At 47.3% G+C, this 19,030-nt stretch overlaps 1 protein-coding gene and 1 long non-coding RNA gene across 3 annotated transcripts in view; one reads left to right on the forward strand and one right to left on the reverse strand.

The window, feature by feature from the left end:
- Positions 1-10,288: 10,288 nt before the first annotated feature.
- LOC133211846 (uncharacterized) lies at positions 10,289-16,516 on the reverse strand. 2 transcript variants are annotated; one of them, XR_009725301.1, is made up of 2 exons: positions 11,699-16,516; positions 10,289-11,104 (listed from the first exon to the last, which is right to left on the reverse strand). It is a non-coding gene; the product is annotated as an uncharacterized LOC133211846 (long non-coding RNA). The 2 variants fall into 2 exon arrangements; XR_009725302.1 differs by lacking the exon at positions 11,699-16,516 and adding an exon at positions 11,199-11,632.
- A 1,819-nt stretch (positions 16,517-18,335) lies between these two features.
- NEK6 (NIMA related kinase 6) overlaps positions 18,336-19,030 on the forward strand; it is a 143,418-nt gene continuing 142,723 nt past the window's right edge. Inside the window, exon 1 of the mRNA XM_061352586.1 lies at positions 18,336-18,467. The gene's annotated coding sequence lies outside the window, so the exon portion shown is untranslated. The remainder of the gene's footprint in view (positions 18,468-19,030) is intronic.

Here is a 19,030-nt window from a genome sequence, read left to right on the forward strand (position 1 = left end):
TAATAGATAGAAATTTATATTACTGCCATTTCTGCTACAATTGTACTCTCCCTCCTCACCTTTTCTACTAATTTACCATGTGTTCCCTCTTACTGTTCAGCCTGGTGAAAATGGAGCTGTGCTGGATCAGGGCCATGAATGGCATTTATCAATTTGATAATTTTCTTTTCAAAAAGAAATAGAAATAGAAAGTTATTTCAATAGAAAGCTATCCTGGGCATTTAATAGCTTTCTGATCAGATTCATGGGATGTTAGCAGCTCTTTCTGGCTGAACAACTGGATTTTTGTAGCAACAAAGGTCAGTAAATATTTTGGGGGTTTTGTTTTGAGCAAAGCATAGTACTTCAAATATACAAACTGCTGACAGTAAATTCCAACCTTGCAATATCATTTAGCATGCTGTTGTGGTTTAAATGATAATAATGCTATGGCATGGCTCTGCCTAGACATTTACACAGCTTGTTTACATGCCACGGTATCAGTTTGGTAGTTTGTGAAACCCAGCACCTCACAGGAAGTTACAGTTTTGCAACAACCTCTAGGAAAAAAGAAATTATGAAGCTTTTCATTAAAGAGAGAAACCTGTTGTGTCCCTGCAGAGCTCAGCCCAGCACCTATGGGAATAAAAAAGTAACAGCCTACAGAAACTGTTTCTGCAGCAACTATTTCATTTGCCTTCTCAGCATTTCCACGTGTTTGATCAGTCATTTTTTGCTGTCCTGAAATGAAGACTAACAAAAGAGATCCTCTGCAATATGGCTTTGCAGGCTGTGATTGAGGAAGAAGCTGATGCCAGGCTAGGCTGGGCAAGGATTCTGGGAACACAGGGAATAATGATTTCTGAAAGGCCAGGTCTGTCACCCTGTGAGCAGATGGCATTGCCTGGACCAAGCCCCCAAAGACACCTCATCTCCTGCACCCAGAGGTTCCAAGAGTTTGTTAACCATCCTATGAAATCCTCCAAGGCAGGAAGAACACTTTATTTATCATTGCTTACAGACAGTTCCAGCCTTTTCAGCTGTAGATCCCTGCACGCTCTCTGCTGGAGTGCAGACTGTTGTCTCGTGGATTTAACCCTGCTGACCACAGACTTGCCGTGATTTGTTCACATGCATAGATCCCTTACATGTAGCTCAAAAGATTTTATATCCATTTGTGTTACTGTATGATCTGGCCTTTTCTGGAGAAACTGTCAGACAAGCATGAGCTACCCGTGGACTCGGGAGATGGGATGTTTCACATCCATGAGCTTGCACTGCTCTTTGAAAGGTGGCTGTTCCCCTCCAGCACTGTCTGCAGTGCTCACTTTCATCCAGGCAAGGTTCATAAGAGAATTCTTGGATCGGGCTGCAGCCCTGGCCAGCTGCTGATGCCTTTTGGAGCTGATATTATACTTAAAGGAATCAGTCTTGGATGTTCCTACCATCTTTTTCAGTCAACTCTAATTAATGCAGACCCAGGCTTTCTCCATTTCTTATACACTGGCACTGACTCCTCACACTTCACCCAACATGCTAAATGACAGCAGAAGTTACACTGCAGCCAGTGTCATTCGTGTTACAGAAATAAGCCTAACCACATGCACTCTGAAAGGCTTTTTTAATGTAATAAAGGCCATTTGTGCCCTTCATTTACCTTTATGTCTTTTCCCCTTCTACCCCTATTGTGCCTATAGAATTCAGGAATCCACTTTAGATTAATATAAAAGCTATACAATGCTCTTTGTGATTCTTTACTCTTCAGCTCCCCAAGTTCAGGCAATTCCTACCTATGTTTCGTGTCCGTACTCTTTTTCTCCCTTTCTGTTTTGCCTCAGAAGTTACAGCTTGCACACACCAACACCCACTGGCACTGAAGGGATCTCGAGTCCCTTCTGGCTATTCCAGAGCAATAGAGGAGTCTCGGAAAAGGCATTGGCAGCTATTTGTAGAACTACTTTCTCCCTAAAACCAGCTCCAGTTCCTGGGGATCTGTGTGGGGAGTGTAAGGTGTGTTGCTGCCACTTACGTGCAGATACCATCGTTATCAGATGGCTCAGACAGGACCCAAAGCTAAACTGCTTTTACAGGATCTGCATAAAAACATAATCCAGTTTAATTCCAGATTTATACTGGAGGTGATGCCAGGTATTAAAGGAAAGAATGTACTTCTGGCAGGACTCCAGCTATTACTGTTCTTTCTTTTCCTGCCTATTGGTTGGAGCAGAGATCAAGGCCAGAATCCTGCCTCCTGTTTCCACCACAGGCACTAGTTTACTCCCTGGCCAGCACAGTGAGGCTGTCCAGAGGTTAGTTAATATTATTGTGAGAAAATGCTTTGATGTTCTTGAGTGAACAAAACAGAGCAAAACACATGTCATTGCAAAGTGGAAGTCATTACATTTCACATGGGAAGCCATGAGAAAATGAAACAGCAGCAGATGAGTGTCACCATGTGTGTGTAGCTCCAGTCGCACCTTCCAAGTCCTAACTGCTCCACGGCCAGGCTGTGCTGAAGACAGGAGGAGATGATTTATGTTATTTTGGAAAATGGAAACCAGGAACTATTGCATATCCATTTAGGGATTTGCAAGGTAGGAGAAAATGCACAAATTAATTACGTGCAACCAACTCAGAGGAATTTGTAGTGGCTGGTACTGAAGGAAATCTTCCTTTTCCATAAAGGAGACACTAGATCATATTATTTGGTAACTGCAGATGAGAAGGCATGGGCCTGTGAAGCAGGGATGTGAAAAACTGAACACAGTCAAAACAGGTAAGGCTTAGAGCATGAGAAGTCTATCCTTTCTCCTTTCCTGTGAGACAGTAAAAGCCCTAGGCACTTTACAACTGAAAGAACGTAAAGCTGCATTTCTATATAAAAATCACTGTAAGGGAATCTGGGAAGAACACCAGGCCTGGAGGTCAGGAACACGGGATTGCTGGGATAAGGAGATGTTACCGTGTTAAAGGTGACGCCATCCCCAATCACTGGGAAGGCTTTTGGTGTGAGGAACGATTTCAGCTTCGTGCTGCATAGGTCAGGGAGAAAACAATCTATAGTGTGTGTAACAATGCTTAAACATTGAACACTCAGCAACAGCTCAGCGTCCCGGCCCTTGCTGGTCATAGAAGGTAAAAGATGGCAAAAGTATGTCAGAGGGTTTAGTGTCCTCTTTCACACTTCCAAGCTTTCAGTCTCGAAGGAGACAAACCCAGCCTATTACACATGCTGCCTTTGTATCCCAAACTGCTCTTTGCTACTGTAAGCTGGCTCTCCTCATTAACTGTATTTACTTAGCAGTAGAACTGTTGTTATGTATGAATAATTAACAAGGAAAGATGTCACTTACTGCACTAGTGCCGCGTGGTTCTGACTGCCTGAGTTTCCAGCCCTACAAAGCCTGTAACAGGAAACTGTAAGGCCAGTCTCTCCTTTTACAGAGTTTAATTTGGGGTATGTTTCTTATCTTGGTGCGTTACCTAACTGCTGAAAGTGACAAAAACAGATGCCATAAAAGGCTGGAAAAATGCAGCTGGACTGAACCTCAAGTATTAACAAAGCATATTCCCTTGATATACACTAATCTTATACCTTCAAAACCAGGAAAGATCCAGTTAAACTCACAATCATTTTATAGTCTCTGTAGAACCATAGAAGCTTAGGGATCCTTTGTTATTCCTCCATAAAGAGGAAAGTTATAGTAAATGTGCCCTTCTTAAGTTGGGTGTTTTTAAATACTAACGTTTATTGCTCTGCAGTTCCTTTTTAATGTGTGCACAGAGAACAAGAAAACACCTAGCTGCACAGGAGTATTTTTGGAGACAGAGTCCTCTGTTCATAACTGGTTACCTCTTTTGCCATTCGCATAGCTGATCATCATTACTGATCCAGTTAGCAGGACTCATTAGGGAGGCTGAAGGAGGCTTACATTTACACCATGATCCAGGGTGCTGGGGAATGCAGCGTGTGTGTCTGTAGCTGTCACAGCCCTTGGTTGGACACACACAGAACTGCCCCACTTGGGTCCCAAGTGCCAAACCTGTCTGTCCCTACGCTTTTATTAACTTGTGAAAATTGACTGATGTGGCCAACCTGCAACAGGTTCTGCGGATTAACACTGTATTTCCCCCAGTTCTCCCTCTACTGAACAGAGCCTTCCCCAGAGCTCTGGTCTGGGGCTTACAGTCCTTCTTTCCACAGAGGCACAGTACCTGGAAGCAGGCTGATGCTCAGGTTTCCTAAGTTTCCGAGTACATCTGGCTATAGTAAGAACAAGAAGTAAATACATAAATAACATCAGAGTCCCTCCGCTTTATTCTTCTCACTGCTTTTGGACATTGATCAAGACTAAAGGCACTGGTCTCCAGCACATAATTCCAGGGTTTTTATTAGGTGACTCCCTCATCAGCTTTGTCAGGGAGCCAAAGTGCATCTCCAGGTGATCACTGACCGAGCAGCCCACACCTCACACTGTGCAGTGCAGGCACTTCCAAAAAGCCTGGGCAGTTTCCTCACCAAACTAAGCCAACTGGGGCCATCAGCCCCGGATTCCAGCCTGTAGTAAACTCAGTTGCACAAAGCATCTTTTAAGATCACTCAGCTTTGCCTCTGCTGTTTATGAGGAGGTGCTAAGGAAAAAATAGTGTAATTTTATGCGTTATTGAAGTGGCACCTGGATTGTCAAAGCATGACATTGAGTTCACCCCTGGTCTGAATGAAAAAGAAAACAAGAAGATGGTAAAAGGATTACCAATACGTGAGTGTGCTTTTGCAGAGCTCAGTGTACATCCATGTGTAGCAAACATGATACTTTGCTTGCAAGCTGAGCCCTGTGCATCTCACAGGACATTAATGCAAAAGCGGGAGAAATCTAATCTTAATCTTCTGGAGACTGAAACACTGATATAACATGTCATGCCCTGTCATCACCTGTTGCTCAGGGTTGAGATATTCCCAGTGTCAGAAGGAGACTGTGAATGAGGAGTGCATTTTGATGACTGCAGAGGAAGGGAGATTCACAGGAACTGGTGAGGATGCTGCTATTTTACAGTGTATAAAATACACCTGACCTGAGGCAGTGGATCAGCAGAGGCAGCCTGAGGTGTGTGCACTGAAAACATCTCCTGTTGAGCTACTGACACATTTAGCAGCTGTCAGTCAAGGAGAGCTGATCCTCTCTTAAGCAGACCTCCTCACCACCTATTGTTGCAAAGGCCTAAACCATGGCTCCTTCTTCGGCATTCTCTTGCCCCAAATCGAGCATCTCTTTCAGCTTCATTTTCTCCTTATGTTCCTCTTTTCATCCTTTGTATGTGGCTGCCTCGCTCCCACCTGCTGCCTCCCCAGTGCCACCTGCTCACCTCTCCTCACTTAGTCTCCTTTGTTTCTGCTCCCTGGAGGAAGGCAGCACCATGAGCACATTGTCCCAGGTTGCTCCCCCTAAGGCTTACTTACCCAGCTCATTACTGCAACCACAGCCTTCCCTTGCATCACCAGGACCACTGATGAAAACAAAGCCCGAAACTAAGGGGAGAAGCAAGGAATCCAGCAGGCAGGGTGCCAGCACACCGGCACCAGAGCAGAAAGAGGGACACAAGTCAAGGAGGAGATGGTGGGCTTCAAGGACAACCACAGCCAGAGAGCCTGGAAGCAGAGGCAGGTTCTACACCTACAGAGGCAAACATACAGCAAAGCATAAGTTAGGGAGAGTCACAACATCTTTTTTTCGTAATCAAACATCCATCTTGCTGTTAAATTCCATTTGCAGCTCAAGTCTTCAGCTGGAAAAATGGGGCTCAAGTGCCCCTTTCACCTATACTTTGTTGAGCATCTTTGGATTGTGAGGTCTTCTGGGTATGGTTCGTGCTTTAGCACAACTGCGAGACAGAGACTCTCAGCACTGCTACTGTGCAAGTTATTAGTATCTACATTATTAGTACTTCTAGTCCTGTTGTTAATAATAATAGCAACCTAATACACTGTTTTCTGTGCTGTCTGGGAAACAGGGATTCCATTCCTATGTATTTTATGACAGGGATAAGGAATTACAGTTCTCATGTGCACAAGGTTGCTCTTTGAGCCATAATAAACTGCATCAAATCAGGCATTTCAGACCAGAGCATCAACGTGGTATTAAATGGGTGCCTTCACTGGGTTTGGCCTGGGGACTGGGCTGGGCATGGCTGTATCTTCATGTGAAACAAGATCTGGCACCAAACTCACACAAAATCCCCCTGAGCATTCCTGTGCTCAGTGCACATCTCCAGAGAGCTGTGGGTACAGGAGCATTGCATCACTGATACAGCCTCTTATCTCCATCCCTGGTATGGCTTCGTATTTCATCCCTTGATCCCCGAAGGGGTTTGCAGTAGGGCTGAGTCTTGGGTGTCTCCAGGCACCGGCTGCCCCCCTTCCGCACCATGGCACACGCCGGTCTCACCCTTCCTTACAGACCACCAGACACCAGCACAATAACGGCAGCTCGGAAACACATTCGGCAGCAGAGCGGCTGCAGCCGCTCCTGGCGCCCCGTCCCCAGGGCAGGAGCCCGGTCGGGCTGTTCCTCGGCCGGCCCCGGTCCCGGTCCGGGGGCTCCGGCGGTGCCGGCGGTGCCGGGTCCCCGGGGCGGTCCCTGGCGGTGGCGCTGCGCCCTCGCTGGTCACGGCGGGTGCTGCAGACCCGCCCGGGTTTGGGCTCCTGGCGGCGGGGGCTCCCTGGGGAGCAGCGCACACAGCGGCTGCGCTCGGCAGAGGAAGTTCGGGAGCAGGAAGCTCAGGCAGGGCCATCGCTGCTCCGTGCAGGGCTGTAGAGCTGTGCGTGAGCCCCTCTCTGCTTTGCAGGAACCTCCTGGAGCTGAAAACACGCCTGTTCTTCTGTCACGGGCTAGGCCAGTTGCTTCTCTCCACATCACAGAGCTTCTGCAGCCTCGTTGCACAAGGCTGTGAGAGAGAAACGCCACGCAGGGAAGTTCTGAATGTGCCGTGGCAATAGAGACCCTGCTGGGAGGCACCCTGGTAGCCTCAGTGACACCTCTGTGTCCTCTGCCAGCGCCTGCAGCGGCTCCTGCAGAACTTCCTAGGAGCAAACCGTAAACTCACCCCCATGTTAAGTCTCAAAAGACTCTCAAGCCTCCTGATCAGTGAAATGCAGTTAGCAAATGACCTGCTGCAAAGTGGTGCCACTCAGTGCAGGGAATTTCACCCGGAGCAAACGGCAGCACAAGAGTGTGGGCTCTCACTAAGAGAGGATAGCAGAGAAGGAGCTCCCAGTGCATCTGCTGGAGGAGTTGGTAACATTATCTGGTAGCAGAAACTATGACCAGGATAGGAGAAATTAAATTGCAGTGCACCACCCTGTCCAGTCCTCTCTAGTGAATACGACAGAAGCCCTTCTGTTTGAGATCTTGGAGAGTGGACCTGATAAATCAGTAGAAGCCACATTTCCATCAGGCAGCTCTGCTCTGGGGCTGCAGTGTGAGGGTCAGGCCTGAGGATTTCCTGGCCTAGGGAAAGACAAGAGCCCCCCCTTTCCCGCAGCAGCTTTCTCTTGCAGTACACGCAGTGTATCCCCGTGTTTCTGAGTAGCGAGCAGAGCCCAGAACAAGAACTGAAGGGCTCTGAGCGAGGGGGCTCGGCGAGTCTCATTTAATTACAGTGTGGTGCTGGCTCTGCTCGCCCCACCCACATGCCATTTCACGCCTGATTTCTTCTCTGATTTCTTTGGGGAAAGAGAGGGAATTCGAGTGCATGTAATTTGGGTTAACAAGACGCATTATCTGCAGCCTCATTCTTGTAAAAACTTTCACAGGGAAATCACCCAGCCCATGGAGAGAAAAAATTCTCTCCTTATTGTAATTTTTCCAAGGCTAATCAAACTCTCACCATTATCCTATTGATCACAGGGAAGGTTTGATTTTCTACCGGTTGCCTAGTTAAGGTACAGTAGCTGTTGCTTGGCTTACTACATGCTGTGAGTACAACAGAGATCAACCCTCCATTTCTATGCTCCTTTTTTGTCCCTTTCCTAAGACCCCTTTTCCTTCAAAGCTCACCTGCCTTTTGCTTTTGTGGTGTTCTACCTGCCTTTCACCTTCTCCTGTATCCATTGAGCAACAAAAGGTGTAAAGCTGGATTTCTACAATTAAACCTGCCAGAATAAGAATGGGGGAAAGCAAAAATCCCGAACAGGTTCGGAAACAGGAGGCAAAGGAAAAGGTGGATCTGAATGAAGCATCCCCCAACAACACGGACAAAAGGGCTCTGTGTCCAGTACCTGTAGACATTATTAGCATAACCTCCTTACAGCTTGGACCAGAAATTGTAAGGTAGGAGCCCTTCGTGGTGGTGTGTGCCCAGGACTGTCACTGAATGCACAGCATCTGATCCTGCCATTATTGCCATATGCTTTATAGTCACCAAAGCTTGTCTTCCTGTGTGAGGAAAGGCATCAGTCTCCGTTTCAAGGTGCAGTTCCTGTCCCTCTGGGGGACAGCAGCCATGTGTCAGTGCACAGCAAGGAGGCAGGGAACAGCTACACAAGAGCAGCGTGCTGGAGAAAGGTGCAGGCTTTGCTTTGCCTTCCTGTGCAAGGGTTTCTTTGGATGTGTTTTGTGTCCCTTCAAGTCACTTGGGAGTTTAGGAGAGCCAGAGAGAATAGCTTTTTCTGTCATTATTTGATAACCAATACAGTTCCCTTTGACCCTCTCCCCTCTTCCCAAAAAAGAAAGACCAGCTCAGCATTGTGTTATTTTTCAAAGCCTTTACAAATTAAGACAGTAACATGGAAATCCTCGTTGGGTTTCAGTTCATACTTCCTCCCATGCTGGGCTGAAACGGGGATTCTTTTGTGATGGCTGTGCTGCTTATTTTTTTTAAACCTCCTGAATTTGGCACACTGCCCTACTTTATTTTCTTTCCATTCTCTAGTGCTGCTCCCATTGGGAGGCTCATTCGCTTCTAATGCATGGTGTTATCTTTTGCAAGTTGAACTCTAAATCCCTGTGTTGTTTTTCCTTGCTTGTTATTCAGGTGCAGGGAATGTTAATGATGTCTCTTTGGCTGGTGGATACTCTGGCTATGTGGCTTTCATTCTTTCTATTAATGTGTTTTATGAAGTAAATTACAGATAAATGTAGATTTTTAACTACAGCTTCGAGAAGGCACATCTGTGAGACTTCACAGTCTTTCATTGGGTGAAACGCACAATTAACATCTTCCACAGCAAGAGAATGTTCGCAGGTGTGAATGGGAGAAGCTTTACTGAGGCAAAAGCTCCAAAACTAAAACCTGACACCTGATATACAGAGGGACAGGGAAGGGGACAGGGAAGGGAGTAGATTTGCAAACTAACTTGTATTCAGGGTCACTGAGCTCTGCTCCTGTGCGCTCAGCTGCCCACACCAAGGAAGCCTCCTTTTACAGCACTCAGCAGTCCCTATTTGTAGTTGTCAGACAATCCTCAAATTAGAGACCTTATGAAGAAAAGACCCATGTTCTGTACTTGTCATTGGTTCAAGATGACTAAAAACCTCCTAAAACTTCTCAGGGACTCAGGAAAGCAGGCTGTGATGGGGTTTTTCATGGTAGGGCTTGCTCATAGAGGCATCTGGACTGTCCTTGCCCCAGGTGCCATTCGTGAGCCTGTGGCCTAAGTCTGCAGGCGCCAGAGCACCTTGTTATGGCTGTGCCTGTCACTGTTTATGTTGCTCAGCCAATGCAGTCTCTTGTTGCAGCATCAGGCCTCCTGGGAGACCTTGGTGCATTGAGCTGGGGAAGTTGTACAGCCTCCAAGAGCCATTAGATGAGGAAACATCGACTGCTGCTATGCAAAAGTAGGGTCAGCAGAGGGTAAAGGTCATCGGGGTCCTCTGTGGACACCCATCCCTCCCCACACATTTCCCACAGCCCCCATCCTCCCTGTGCTCCCCCTGGCTGGTGGCACTGGGTAGTCACAACTGGGCAGGATTTGCAGTAGGTTTTTCCAAAGAACCCTGCGGGCTCCAGCCATCATTCAGCTTCGGTGCCAAAGGCAGATGGGAGAAGGAGAAAGGGATCTGCTATGGCCTGTACCAGTGCAGCCTTGTTGGCTCCATGGTCCCTGGTGGTAACTCCCTGCCTGGGTGATGTGCAAGGGTCAGGGTGCTCTGGGCTTGCCGTGTGAATAGATCTGCCTTCCCCAGAGCGATGCCTGGGCTGAGGAAGGAGAAGAAGAAACATATATTGTCATGGAGAGAGGCTGAATTTCTCTGAGTAGTCTGAACTGAACTGGGATTAGAGGATTTAGTAAAGGAAAATACGTACTAGTGTCTGTAGTTGTCTGGTTTTTATTGAACCAAGAATCCCCTGTGAGCCATGAGGTAAGTAAGCAGTAAAATCATCCAACAATGCCTTGAAAACAGTTCTGTCTCTAAACATTGCACCTCTCGGGCACTGGCTGTGTTCAGAACGGCTTTCTTCATCCCAGGAGACTGAGTTACCTTGGACAGCACGCAGCCACTGCCAAAAATAAATACTTAAAGCTGGGTGGTGCTTGAGTCATTGATGCAATGAGAGGCTGCGAGGCTGGAAAACAAACTGATGGCTTTTACATGGGCAAAATCTCCAGGCCATTCTCTCCTTCCTCAGCACTTGCCCCTCATTTCCATGCAAGAGACATTGTCGGTTTGGGGGATTCTTACCAGGAGCTTGTGAGAGAAATGTTGAAAAGGGAATTTTCCAGGTTGCCTTTTCCGTCTTCCTGCTGCATTAACTGCAGGTGGTGAAGCTGCTGTTTCGGCATTTCTTCTTCAAAAGCTACATCACGTAATATCACTGAGATCACACGGAGATGAGGAGAAAAATGGCCCTATAGGATTTTTGTTAAAAAAGGATCCATCCATAAAAGATGAAAGGTTAAATTGCTTTTAGAAACACAGCAGCGTTTAAACAGGTGAAGATCCTCGGAAACGGAGTTTGGATTCAATAAAGTAGCCATGCAGAAGGGCAGAAGAAGGCCTTTCTTTGGAGGGAAATGTCACACTTTAGTGTTAATAAAATGTCTAGTGGTATAATAATAATGATAGCAATCAGGAGCCTTTATTTTTCACCTGGCAGGGCTGGTTCATGTGTGTTTTTTCAAAGCTACCTGCAATTCAGGAAAGAACAAAAAAAGAATCAGGCATGCATTGACTGAAAAATACCACAGTGGAAGAGAAGAGAGCCAGACCAGCCCAAGACACCTGCATGTTACTAGGGAGATAAAGAGTGCTGCTCCCAGGTGGCAGGACATTTTCTTCCTCAGCCTTTTAGATATTGCTTCTTTGCAGCTGTGTTGTAAAGACATGGTGGGAGATTTACTATCCTAAAAGAAGGTACAATGAAAATGTCAAAAGGAAAAGGCAATTGCAAACAATAGTTTTGCTCTGGGCTGGCCCCCTCTACACTCTCCTTAGTAGTGATGTATCACAAAGGCACTGAGCACACAGCATTAGCTACTCTTGCATCTCTTCTGTGTTTGTTAGGTTTAATGTGCCAGAACTTGGTGGAACAAAACTTGTTCTCCATCTATGTAGATGTCACATGAAACTTTCAGTGGAAAGAGAGGAAGGGTGGGAAATACTGGTCTTTTAGAGACAGACAGGCACACCAGACTAATACATAACACACTAAGTGGTGAGGGGGATAACACCCATGGTTATAACACCCATGGTTAGTGGAGTATGTGTAGGCTGATACACACCTGTGAACCAAGGATATGAGAGAATCTGTAAGCCCAGCCCAGCCCAGCAAAGCAGTCTCCCAGTCTGAGCCTGTACCTGGGCTGCACCCAGACCCACATCTCCACAAAACCCCAGTGCACAGCAGCATACTTCAGTCCTCGCTTGTGGGGAGGGAAAGCAACGTGGAGGGGAGCCAGGTCCCTCTGCACCACATCCCTGCCTGGGTGATGAGATGTGGAGCATGCTTGCAGCCAGCACCTCTCGCTCAGCCTCAGCACAGCCAGAACCATCAGCCTGAGCTTGTGCAGGGCTCAGCACGGCCAGCATTGAGCACTGTCAGGGTGGCTTCAAACTGTCACTCCTGACAGCGAGAACCCTGGTGTGCCACAGTGCTGTTTGTGGTCGTGTCCGGAACAGCACGGGATGAGCAGCAAGAGCAAAGCTCCTCTGAAGTGTTTCTGACACATGTTTGGCATGTGTAGAGCTTGCCAGCTCTGCAGTGCTCAGATGCTCTGGAGTTCAGTGCCAGAGCGCACATCTGGAAGGATGAGACTGCTGTCTTGCAGGGAACTAATAGGCTGCAGGGACTTTTCTGCTATAAACTGCTCTTTGCCTTGTGCAGCAGATGGCTGGGTTAGCTGTAGCATTAATATTAACTTCAGCAAGGCTCACACTGGAGATGATATACTCCAACCCCAGGAGCCAAGTCTGTTGAGCAGTGCTTGCAAGATACAGCCACAAGCACTCACTTCAGTGTTTACTTTAAGAGATTCCTCGAGTGTAGATTTGCTGCTCATGCTGGCCCACAGTGTGTGTTGATGGGGAAGGTGCCAGCTCTTGTCAGTCACTAGTGTTGTCATGAATTAGCAGGGGCCACACAGGGTACAGCCATACGTGTCAGCCTTGTGAATGAGCACTGGAGCAAGATGCGAATATGTGAGGTCCTGCTAAGACAAAGTATCAGAGAGAAAAGGAGCTCCCTTGGCACAGGAGCTTGTGGGTCCTGCTCATCCAGCATGTCCAAAGCATGAGCAGCCTTCCCCTGTGTCCCCGATGCGGTTGCTGCACTGGGCCCTGATGACAGCCTTGCTCCTGCAGCAGCTGTGAACATGGAAATGTCAGGAACTGATGGAACTGAGTTATTCCAAGGCCCTGCAGTACTTCAAGGCACAGACCTTAGCAGCATCAGCAGCCAGGCCAGGTCACAGAGGGGAGGGGAATGGATAGGATTTTGCACAGTTTTCCCCAGGATCCAAAGCTCACATCCTGCCATCCCTTGCATGGGAACTGAACAAGTCTTGCTCCAGTGAAAAGCACCAGCTCAAATGCTTTGGGAAGTAGCTCTCTGGGATTCTGCAGGATCTGGTAGAGTGGCATCAGTTCTGTTTTACCCAGGCAGCAGGTGGGCATGGGGAACACTGGTAACCACTTTTCTAGATACCAAGGCAGTAGTGATTTTGCCCTAGACATTATGACCCCAGGTAGTTTCCATACAAACAAATGCCCATTATTTTTATTGTTCAGTTTAACCAGAATTCTTAACAGCATGTATTTCCTTATTTACATTTAAGAGAATATCCCAAACTGGACACCAGCCATTTGCGGTGAAAGGCTCACAAAGGCCTGTTTGCTCTCTCAACTAAAATCCTTTGCTCAGAAAAGTGTTTGTTTGCGTGATAGAGCTACTTCTGTCATATGGAGCTGGAGGCTCTTGGGCATATTTTGGCCTAGTGCCCCAGAACACATAGTCCCTATTGAGATTTACAGCCAGTTTAACTCTAAATGCATTTCTGTGACAAGCTGACTCACCAGTTTCTTCTACCCCTCCGGCTCTGCTTTTACCAACTTGCATGATTTTGTCACATGCCTTTGAACAGTCTCTGTTTTTTCTTAAAGCCCAGCAGCTGGAGTCAAGGCCCTGTGTGAGGAGTCAGAGTCGGAACTTGAGACACCAGGGAAATAAAGATCCCAGCACTTACGCTCACTTTTAAGTTGTTGATGTTTAGTCCCTGAGTTACACTTTTGGATGGTACTGACTGAAATGACTGTGGATGCATCCACTCCTGTGGATTCCAGCTGAGCCCAGCAATGTTCATTTACTGTAGTTTGCAAAATGATTTTTGCCAAAACACCGTAACCGTTTCTCTGAACGTCAGTAGCCATCACAGGGGGAGCAGGTTGTTCCTAGAGGAAATGCAGCCCTGATGACACCTGTGGTTCAATGTACTACAGTTGAGGTCTGTAGTTCCTGGGCAGATCCTGGGCAGACACTGTGCCTTTGCAGAGTCCATGTGGGTCCAACCAGAAGCATAACCTTAAAGTTGTTAGGTTATGGAGTAGGCAAAATTTGTGGTCTTTCATCAAGTCCTGAAATCTTTCAGTTGAGCAGGACTTGGGCAGAAGTTGGAAACATCAGGGAAAGTCTAAGGAGAAAAGAAACACCCTGTAGCAGTGCTCTGAACTGGTGTGCTAATCATCTTTCAACAGTTACTCATTTCATGGCATATTTTTGCTGCTGCAATTTGGGTAGCTAAAATACATCCTTTATTACTGTCTGTCTAGTGCAGCACTGAGCTGGCTGAGAGCTCTAGCTGTTGATTCAGCAGCAGTACACTTGGGAGAGCTCTGGACTTATCTTTTGCCAGGGTAACATGTCTTTTTGACTAATTCTGATCCAGGATTTTCTTGGAAAAGAAAAATAACCCCGTGCCTGCACAGATCTGTATCATGCTGTGCATATAGTTATTTGTGTATGTGGGTTACAAATTCCTTTGCTTCCCAGTGACCTCTGCTAGGCACTTAGTGAAGTATGTGGAATAAATTCACACCCCAAAATCAGAGGCTAGATTACTTTGTAGAAGAACATCAAACAATTTTCACGCTAAAACTTACATGGTGCTGAAATAAAAAGAAGTTCAAAAGTGTTTATGGTTCCTTCGCAGAATGTATTGGTTTGAAAATTCCACTATTGTGCTTAGATATTTGCAACTGAATCTCACACCTTTGTTCCACCAGGGCCCAGAACAGCAGACCTGAGGTCATGCTGCAGGGCTCTCTTAGGCTTCTCACTGTTTCCCATCATCCTTCTTGGAGTGATGTTGTGCCTGTGTCACAGGTAGGGTGTCATAGACTGGCTGCTCCGAAACTTCTTGGTGTTCTGTTATAGCAGTGTTTAGGTATGGCTGTAAAAGTATAGGTGCACTGTAATATGATGAAAAACCACATGAGAATGGAAGTGAAACTGGCAGGAAAAGGGAAACACACCTGCTCACCTGCTGACTGAAGAGGAAGGAAGGAATGGTGGAAATGTCATAGTTTCAGCCATGCCTCCAGACTGAAGAGCATCACACAGGCTGAATATATAAAACAAGCCAATATCTGGTATTTTTTAAACAATGTGTTTTTGTGGGTCTAGAATTGTTGTTTTTGAAAAATTAAAGATTTGCAGTGGTAAAAGAAAGAATATTTTGACCACTTTCTCATTTTCTTACCCATTCTCTGCTGGTTGGCAGCTTGTGGCATCCCTCAGCAGTGTCTGACTGGGTTGGGTGCAGGGGCTGTGAGCGGGCCCTGCACAGGATGGGCCTTTCTTCCACCCAGGATCAGTCTCAGGATGATGTGGTTCTGTGGCGTGCATGGGGCCACACAGCCAGACAGTGTTTGATCTTGGAGGAGAGACACGGACCTGCTGGCTCCCAAAGCCATCCTCCAGAAAGCGTGTTCCTCACTTCCAAACACTGCCAACACATCGTGGAAGTGGCCTTTGACAGACAGGGAGAGCTTCTTTCCACAACCAGGGACGTGTCTAACTCGGGTTAGCTGACTACTGACGTCTTGTTAACGTTTATAGCCACTGGCCAGCCTCCATTCTGGCCTTGGTCTGAAGCTGCACTGCCTCTTCTGGTCCTCACTCTCACCAGCAGCTTCTCTGGGAACTGGAGAGGCTGAGGCAAATAATAGATACAAATCATGAGCAAAGAAGAAATGACTGTCATTGCAAAAATGTATTTATTAATGATCTTCACATAATTCTCGGGGAGTGATATTCTGCAAGACAGAATTGTGATAGATTTTCACCAAATGGGAATATTTCCCTCCAGAAGTGTGTAGCATTAAAGGCAGTGAAGAAGCTGAATGTGTTTCCTCCAGTCAGGAAAATGACGGATCAGGGACAAGAGACAATACATTAGTAAACAATATAAAAAATGTACATTTTGTCATTTTGTATTCCTGAGTTATTCTAAATCTGTGAATAAATCGAGAGCTTAAAGTCTCTGGAGCTGTTTTGAAGTCTCTTGCTTTCTATAAATATTGCATTTGCCTCAAGTAAGAATTTCTGACATGTATTAAAAAAATATACATTAGTAAAGCTTATAAAATAGATATTTGGAATGCTGTTATTGTTATTTTTTATTAAAAATACAGTTTAATGGAACAATTGAGTTCTACTTCAAAGTGTCAAAATTATTTTTCATGCTTTTTCCCCGTGTTCTTTGAACTTTATGGTTGAAGCTCTAATTTTCTGCTTTCTGCTTTTGTTCTTCTTTGAAGCAGCCGTTCCCCTGCACAGATAATGCTGTCTGCTTCCCAGTAGTGATCCAGTGAGATCCTCAGATTAGGGTTTCTTGGCAGATGGCCATGGTTAGCTGAGCTTGGAAGGCCAAGTCCAGTGTTGTCTATTGGGCTGGACAAATAGACAGTACCACCTCTCTGGAACAAACCCAAGGGAATATCTTACAACTGCTCTTAGTGTTCTTATGGGGGTATTTTGGGCAAATCAATGCCAGACACAACTACACACTGGTACCTGTGCTTAACCTGATCAAATGGTGTAAGGAGATCTCTTATTGTAACATGCTATCAAGAGTCTCTTTGCAAAGAGAGTCCTTGAGTTCAATAGTACAGGAGAAAACAGCTCCAGGTTTTCACATCTGTGACATGCTTTGTTTTATTTCATGCTGATCCATGCAGAGAAGCTGATGGTTATCATGTATTTGCATCACTGAGTCCAGAAACTGAACCAAAGTCCAGAATTCGATTTTTTGTGATTGTAACTGTGTACTGAGCTGCACCTCCAGCAGAAAGCTGTGCTGCCAGCTCAGGCACTGACACCGTGTCCTGGTTCAGCATCCCATATGGACCTGGTGTTAGCAAGCAATGCTGGATGACCTGGCAGTGGGCAGTGAGAGGAAGCATTCGTCTGGGAACTGCTATCACCTATCACATTTCCACAACAGGTGACCACGTACTTCAGCACTTGGCACATCCCTCAGCCAGCCCTCGAGCAGAGGTGGTCTCTGAAGTACGGTCAGAGAATGATGTATTCCTTGTGGGAATACATCATCATGTAATTCCCTGTGGGAACACCTTGTGAAACCCAACCGCGTGCTGAAACACCAGGAGCTGTGAGATGATCCTGGCAGAGAGGGAACACACACTGCAGCCACAGCTTTACATGTGTTTGGATGCTTTGTATTTCCACCTATGGACTCGCTTGCTTGTTTAGGAGAAAAATACAGGAACATTTCATAGGACAAAAATCTCATCAATGTCCGTGTCACCATTGCAGGGCCAGGTTCACATGGCACGATTTGGGGAATTCCCTGGAGAAAGCGCTTGCAGCTTTATTTCTGGAGATGCACCGACTGCTGATAAGGCTTGCAAGCAATGTAAATGCCCAGAGTAAGGGAGGGGAGAGCCCGCAGCCAGCACACCGGTGGCTTTATCTGGGTGTTGTCTGCACTATGTGGCAGCAGCCTGAACCACAGGAGCCGTATCAAAGGGCTCCTCAACTTATTCATAATTAGCAGTGGGAATGCTTGGGTTTAGGTTTGTGCTCACAAAGGACCGGGGTCTGCGTTGAAGGGAACTGGAACTCTTTAATTAACTCCTTTCTAGAGCTTTTCTTTGTTAAGGTTTGCAGGCTCTGTCGTGCCTTATTGATGGAGGAAACCCTCTCCCTTCTGCGGGACTTGGTGCCGGCACTCTGGGATGGCCATTTTGGGCTTCGGGGAGGTTGGTGCCAAGCTATGGCTGGAGCTCCTGTCCCCTCCTGCCTCCCACAGCATCCATCTTTGGTACTCCATGACAAGAGGAGTGAGTGGCGGTGCCCCCTCCTCAGAGAGTCCCCCCCTCCAGCCTCCTGAGCACGGGGGTTCCTCTGGGGCCACTGCCTCCTGAGGTAAAGCTCCGGAAGGTTCTAGACCCCCCCACCCCTCCAGCCTCCTGAGCACGGGGGTTCCTTTGGGGCAGCTGCCTCATGAGGTAAAGCTCCGGAAGGTTCTGGAGCTGCACTGGCGGGCTCCTGCTCAGAGCAGTCACGGCCTGGGCTGGCAGCCGCCGGCCCACCACAGAGCTGGCCACAGGCACCAGGTGTCCATAGGAGCCGTTCCTAGGGCAACCGCTGAGTTTTATGAGGTAGCGATGTTCCGAGTAACAGTGTTTCAGAGGGCTGAGGTGTTCGGGTACCTCAGAGGCTGCTGAGGGGAAGCCGGGATGTTCCTCAGGTGCTTTTGGTGAGACGATGCCTCTGTAAAGGGAAGGTTTTACTTCAAAAGTGGAGGAAATCCCAGGATTCAGTTGAGGACATTGACTTCTCGCCCAAAGAGCTCCACTGCTGGGAATGGCTGGAGCTGCTCTGAGGCACCGGCGTTTTGCTGCCGTGTCCCCTGTGGTGAATTCTCATTCCCCATGAAGACAAGGGCAGATGGTGCTGGTTGAGGACTCTGTGGAGCAGGAGGTCTCCTGTGGGCACCATGTGAGGAAACATCACCCAGAAGACGGCACCAGGTAAGGCTGAAGGGGAGTCTGGGGCGTTTGGGGCTTGGAGCGGGCGGAGCCGCCATTATCCCCCTCAGGAGATGCTTGCAGCAGGATCATGGCAGTTGAATGATGCCATGCTAGTACGTGCACACTAGTGCACAAAGTGTGGCACCTGGCTCCTCTGTGGTATCCCCTCTGTTATAAACTGTGTGTGGTGACTCCATCAGTGGGTGACTGGCCTGAGGGCTACATCCCTGCATGGAGCAGGCTGAGGCCATGGAGGTGTGGGTGCTGCTGGGGGCTCTCTGTGTGGAGTGCTTGGACTGCTGAAAACCAGGCTGCAGGGGCATGGTCTGTAATTAAAAGTGATACTGGGGCTTTGGTGTGTGTCACCATGGAGATCTGTTGCTACCAGTGGGACAAACAGCAGTGGGGAGCACTTCTGTGAGACAGGAGAGGGCTTTCACATGCAGAAAAATTTAGCTTCACTTCTGCTAATGCTGATTTAAAACAAAGTGTTGTGAAAGTACAGGTGCTCTGCGCTTTGGCTTTCTTTAAGTCCCTGAGCTCCCTTGTTCTCCTCCTGCCTC

Source organism: Neopsephotus bourkii, unplaced genomic scaffold, assembly GCF_033783945.1.
Source record: "Neopsephotus bourkii isolate Nb327-2 ecotype Australia unplaced genomic scaffold, CSIRO-AGI_Nbou_v1 NB_659, whole genome shotgun sequence".
Classification (NCBI taxonomy): domain Eukaryota; kingdom Metazoa; phylum Chordata; class Aves; order Psittaciformes; family Psittacidae; genus Neopsephotus; species Neopsephotus bourkii.